Below are 6,499 nucleotides of genomic sequence, written 5' to 3'. Positions count from 1 at the left end.
TGGGTAGTGGCAGTAGGCAGGTTGCAACTAGATCTAGAACTAGAGTCTAGAACTCTAGACTAGATTGTGCTCAGCGAATAATTTCAACGATTTAAAATTAGATTTCTAGACTCTAGAACTAGACTCAACTCTAGATTTAGATATATATATAATATTATATATCTAGATTAATTTAGAATAATTTTTTCAATAATCTCTTCTAGGTCTACTACTAGTCTAGATTCTAGACTAGCCTTAGGCCTTCTAAAGACTAACCATAGCAATCTAGAATCAAAGTGACATCTAGATATAATACAATAATATAATATAGTAATATTAACATATATATATATATATATATACCATTACATGTATAGATTTAAAGTATAGATCTAAGAAACTAGACTCTACTAGCTTTTATTAACTAGACCTAATTAATATTGTTATGACATGATTAGAATATTTAGTATTTGTTTCAGGAATAAGTGGAAAGTTTTACTTAGAGACAAGTGACATGACAGATTTTTAAAAAATAAGAACGCTCTAGCCCTAGCCACTAGGTTACGCTACAAAGAAGACGCTTTGGCTTTACTGAAAGACATTGAACGGATCCCTTCTTAAGTATTAAAATGTTTATTATTGTTTGATACTAGTGTCGACTACTTATATATATTGATTGTTTGGCATTTTGCCTGTATTCCTGATTTGGTTGAAGGTTACAATCGTTACCTCCTGTTTGTATTTGACACAGTGGAAGAGCCATAAAACAATAAAAAAAAAAAAATTAATTTATATTTAATAATATAATAGAATTATAAGTTAAGTTTTATAGTTATACTATAGTGTAACTATAGAATACTATTTTACTATACTAGATCTCTATGAATCTCTAATTCTCTACAATAATTTGAACATAATACTAATAGACTAGTAATAGATCTACGTTTTAAATTTAATTAAGTTTAAGACTTTAAGTCTTAAACTTAAGTTTATGAAATATAAATATCATTTAATTAATATGATAATGATAAATCATAAAGACATTAAAGTCGAAGTTTGAAAGTTTCTTTTAGTTTCTAATCTTTGTCTTTCACTCTTTGTAATTTGTTTTTTGTACCTAGATCTAGATCTCTATATAATATATTTAATATTAATTAGATCTATTTATTATATTAGTATTAGTTTTTTATTTTTAAATTAGTAGATCTACGTAGTATTATAATAATTATTCTATTTAGTCAATTTAGACTAATTTTTAAATTTAGAGTAAAATTACTTATTACTTAAATTAGTAATTAGAATTAGAGTATTTAGAGTAATTTACCCCCTGGGGGCCTGAGTCAGTCACCCTGCCCTAGTCAGGCTAGAGGCTAGTGTTTTACCGGTGAAATAATATTACACTAATTACAGACTAGAATTAGAAACAATAGTCTGTAAGGTAGATCTTGATATAAGTATATTCACATTCATGGAGTTAATCTAAAACCTAATCAAATCTTTAGACTTTAGACATTGTCGCATAGAATGATAGTGATAGATCTATACAATCTTTACCTCACATTGTGATGATTGTGTACATATTGTGAAACTAGTCTTACTCTTTTGTTTTTGAAAGCTAAGAAAGTTTGCCATATGAAGAAGCGTAAGTGGAGCTCTTTTTTGCTATCACTGAACTACAATTATTTAAGTTATGCCAAACAGTCAATATTAGAGATGGGAAACAAATTTAACCCGTACGAACCGAACGAAAAAAAGTTTTTCAACGAGATGATTTGACATTTTTAATTCTTGGAAAATTCTCCTGCTGTCTTGAGGTGTGTCATTGACATCATGAGTGTGCCTTTCTCCTGCATCATTTTGAATTTTCTTCATTTAGAAAATAACTTTCGAAAGAAAACTAAAGAAATGATTATTGATTTTAGGAAAAACAAAGACCATATTGCAGAAATTCAGATAAACAACCAAACCATAAAACAAGTACAATAATCAAACTTTTCTACACAGCAACCATCAGCAGTCTTATTAACTGTTCCATCACCTGCTGGTGTGGTAATACTTCACTGGCACAAAGTCTTAGATTAAATAGACTAATTACAAAAGCATCGTAGGGGACACGACAATTCGTTCACTGACATTTCGTTCACCGACAAATCGTTCACGACTTTTCGTTCACGCGACTATTCGTTCACGCGACTATTCGCTCACGCGACTATTCGTTCACGCGACATATCGCTCACGGACTATTCGCTCACAGACAACTTGTTCACCGACAACTTGTTCACCGACAGTTGGTTCACGACAAATCGTTCACGCGACTAATTGTTCACTAACAATTCGTTCACAGACAAATTGTTCACAGACAAATCGTTCACTGGATATTTCAAAAAACAAAAAATTGCCAGAGATCGGGCCTGATCCGAAATTCTTTGTTAATTTTTTTGTTTGTTTGTTATTAATATTTTGTTAATGAGGACAGTATGTGATAAAAAATTATACTTAAAAGAAAAAAGAGATCTTACAAGCAAGCTGAAACATTTAAATGGGACCTCACTTTACTATAGGTAACATTTTTACTTTCAACATGTAGGCCTTCTTTTACACTCTTGTAGTCTTGTTCGACCTACCCATATTTGCTTATCTTCTTAATAGCGGTCCAGATGTTTAATTAACATACCCATTTTATTGATATTTTATTAACAAAAACAAATCTTATCTTATATAATACAGACGTTTCTTCAAAAAAAAAGAAGATGATTACGTCCTACGCGTCATGCATTCAGTCATGCATATTAACCAATTACTCAATTTCTGGTTTCTGGTTACTGGTTTTCTTGGCTAGCTCAGACACACTAGTATTTTTTCCACAATACGAGACATAATTTAGATTTTTAACAATGGTACTAGATTTGGTACAATATATGGTTTCACTGTTCAACTCTGAACGTCACATACTAGATACAGATCTAAGGTTAATACTTATCAATTAAGACATCTAAGAAAAAAAAAACTAATTACATTTACAACACTAGGAAATATTTTGGTTCCCTATCAAAAAGTTATAAATTTATCGCAATTTAATAGAACAAAATAAAATTGTTTCAATAAATTTGTTATTGAAGTCCAAGCAATCAAATTAGTCTACCAATGGGTGGTCACATATAGAAACAAGTTAACTAAAATAAAAATAAAATAAAACTTCTTTTAAACTTGATGGAAAGTACTATACTAGTGTCTAGTAGATATTTTCAATGTTAACAGATTGAAAATGTGTATAGGCAATGTCCAATAAAGTTTTATGACTTCAAGACGAGCCAGTCTGTCTAGCACTCCACTAGGTGTTAACTAGAGTATCCAGATGAATGGGTAGATTCCCGGTAGATGAAAAAAAAGAGGGGGGTGTCAAGGTATCATGGGCGTAGCCAGGGGGGGGTTCTTGGGGTTCAAACCCCCCCCCGAAATGAAATCCCCCCCCCTGGGGGGGGGGAGTCGGAATTTAGTGACTGATTTTTTGCTTTGATTTTGTTTATTTTAGGTGAGATTTTAATACTAAACCATCACTTGCCCTAGCACAACCAAAGGGATTTTGAGTTTAAAAACCCCTACCCGGGGGTTCGAGTTAAAAAAAACCCTAACATGGGGGTTCGAGTTTAAAACCCCTACCAGAGCGGTTCGAGTTTAAAAACCCCTACTAGGGGTTTTGAGTTTAAAAACCCCTACCAGGGGTTTTGAGTTTTAAACCCCCTACCTGGGGTTTTTGCAGTTAACTCCCCCTCTTCTATAAAACAATACAAAAAAATGCAAACGAAAATCCCCTAATTCCAAGAGCACAGTTAAGGAAGATTTTGGTTTTAAAACCCCGTCTAAAATTTACGATAAACCCCCTCTTTAATATAAAAAAAAGCTAATTACGCACTCAAAATGTTATGAGCGTAGCTAAATGGATTTTGACTCAGTTTTGAGTTTAAACCCCACTTCAGTGGGGTTTGAAGGTAAAAAATACCTCTTTAATAATAAAAAAAAAGCAAATTATACACTAAAAATGTTATAAGTGTAGTCTATGGGGTTTTGAGTTTAAACTCCCCTCCAGTGGAGTTTGAAGCTAAAAAGTACCTCTTCAATATAAATAAAAGAAAATTACTCACTCTAAAATCTATGAGCGTAGTCAAACGGGTTTTGAGTTTAAACCCCCCGCCATCTTCAGTGTAAGAAAAAAAGCAAATTACGAACTCAAAATGCTATGAGCGTTGCCGAAAGGGGTTTTGAGTTTAAACCCCCATTCAAAGGGGTTTGGTGCTAAAAATACATCTTCAATATAAAAAAAAGCAAATTACACACTAAAATTATTTGAGCGTATCCAAGCCAATAGGGGGTTTTGAGTTTCTTCTACAGATGGCTTTTTTTTTAAAGTTTAAAACCCCTCCAGATGGTTTTGAGTCTAAGATCCCCCTACAGAGCATTTTGAGGTGGAAAACCCCCAACAGAAGATTTTGACGATAAAACTTCTCTTTTCGATATAAAATCTAAAGCAAACTATAGTCAATTAATTCCAAGAGCGTATTCAAGAGAGGTTACACATTTTTATCAGTGGCAGGGCTCCATTAATAAACTGCAGTGAATAGTCATCTGCCGAAATTGAAAAACACTAAATGTGGCTCAACAAAGTTGGCTAAGAGAGATTTTAGGAGTTAGTTATAGAGATCGGATCTAAATCAAGGAAATCCTATGCCGAACTGGGAGTCGACCCCTTAGTAAGATTGTGAGAGAGCGACGCATGAGGTTTGCGGGACATGTTCTCCGACAAAATGAATTACGCATAAGAAGAGTTGCAATGATATCCTAGTACAACTTGACGCCACTCATTCATGGAGGTCCTCATGGTAGGTGGGAAGAGGCTTCAGACATTACCAGTGACAGATTTTTATGGAAACTGCTTGACGTCAAATGCTCCGAACGGCGTGGGAGGGTCTAAGTCAGTAAGAATAGCACATTAGGTTTTTAAAATAAAACTTTTTAATAACATTAAAAATGGACTACCTCAGAATATGCATTTTGTTGGCTTTCAATACCAGAAATAGTGCTTGGCGGCGGGGCTTCGCCCCGCGCTGGGGGAGCTCCTAGCGCTTCCCCAGACCCTTTTGCTAGTAATGTCGGGGAATCTACAATTTTTTCACTAACTCATGGAAGAACCTATTCTAGGGCACAATAAACGTCTTCCGAAAGAAGGAAGTGTCAGAATGTAATAAAGATTATGTACACACACACACACACATAAATACTTATAATTTTTTTTTCGCGGGGGGGGGGGAGAAAAAAATTCACCCCCCAAACCCCCCCCCGAAAAAAAATCTTGGCTACGCCCATGCAAGGTATATTAAAGGTGAAAGTAAAAATGTTACCTATAGTAAAGTGAGGGCCCGTTTAAATTTTTCAGCTAGCTTGTAAGATCTCTTATTTATTTATTTATTTTTATTTTAAGTATAATTTTTATCACATACTGTCCTCATTAACAAAATATTAACAACAACAACAACAACGAAATTAAATTAACTCGGATTTGACCTGATCTCTATAGAATTGTTTTTGCATTTGGAAATAATAGTAAAGTTTTAATGTAAATAAATTAAACACGCGACGAGAATATATAATATTAACAATATGTTACTATCCAGTGAACGATTTGTCTGTGAACAATTTGTCCGTGCCGTGAACGAATAGTCGCGTGAACGATTTGTCGCGTGAACGATTTGTCGTGAACCAACTGTCGGTGAACAAGTTGTCGGTGAACAAGTTGTCTGTGAGCGAATAGTCCGTGAGCGATATGTCGCGTGAACGAATAGTCGCGTGAGCGAATAGTCGTGTGAACGAAATGTCTGGTGAACGAATAGTCGCGTGAACGAAAAGTCGTGAACGATTTGTCGGTGAACGAAATGTCAGTGAACGAATTGTCGTGGAACCCTGTTACATAAGATCTGAAAGAAGTGATCGTCTCCTTTCCATTAGGATTAAAACTGAAAGATTTTAAAACTCCTTTATCCCACTTTCGGTCAGAGTGTTACAAGATCAGTCGTCATCGAGAAGTATATAGAAGTCAAATTCATAAAGCGCTGGTTGTGTAGGCCTATGTGTTTCGTGTGTGAATGTTGTTCGAATTTTTAATCAATATTGTTTTTGTACAGTAGTTTCGCTGAGCTTGTCAATTGTAGTCAAACTGAATTTCCATTAGATTGGATCAATAAAAATTATCTTATATTATCTTATCTTATTTGGTATCAACGCGAAGGGTGCCGGACTGTTTAATAATTGTGAGATTGAAATATGTAATTCCAGGAAACGAAAAGTAGACTTTGAATGAAGAAACTACCAAGAAAGGTGGATAGATAGATAGGTAGATAGATCTTTACCTCTTTGTAGAGGATATTTTTTTATTTGTATAGAGCTAAGGGTTTGATGGTATCCCTGGAAAATTCGTAAAGATTTTACATTGTTAAAGCCAAACCAACTGCTAAATTAAACTGAAAAG

Source organism: Biomphalaria glabrata, chromosome 5 (assembly GCF_947242115.1).
Source record: "Biomphalaria glabrata chromosome 5, xgBioGlab47.1, whole genome shotgun sequence".
Taxonomy (NCBI): Eukaryota; Metazoa; Mollusca; class Gastropoda; family Planorbidae; genus Biomphalaria; species Biomphalaria glabrata.
This window is presented reverse-complemented; position numbering follows the sequence as displayed.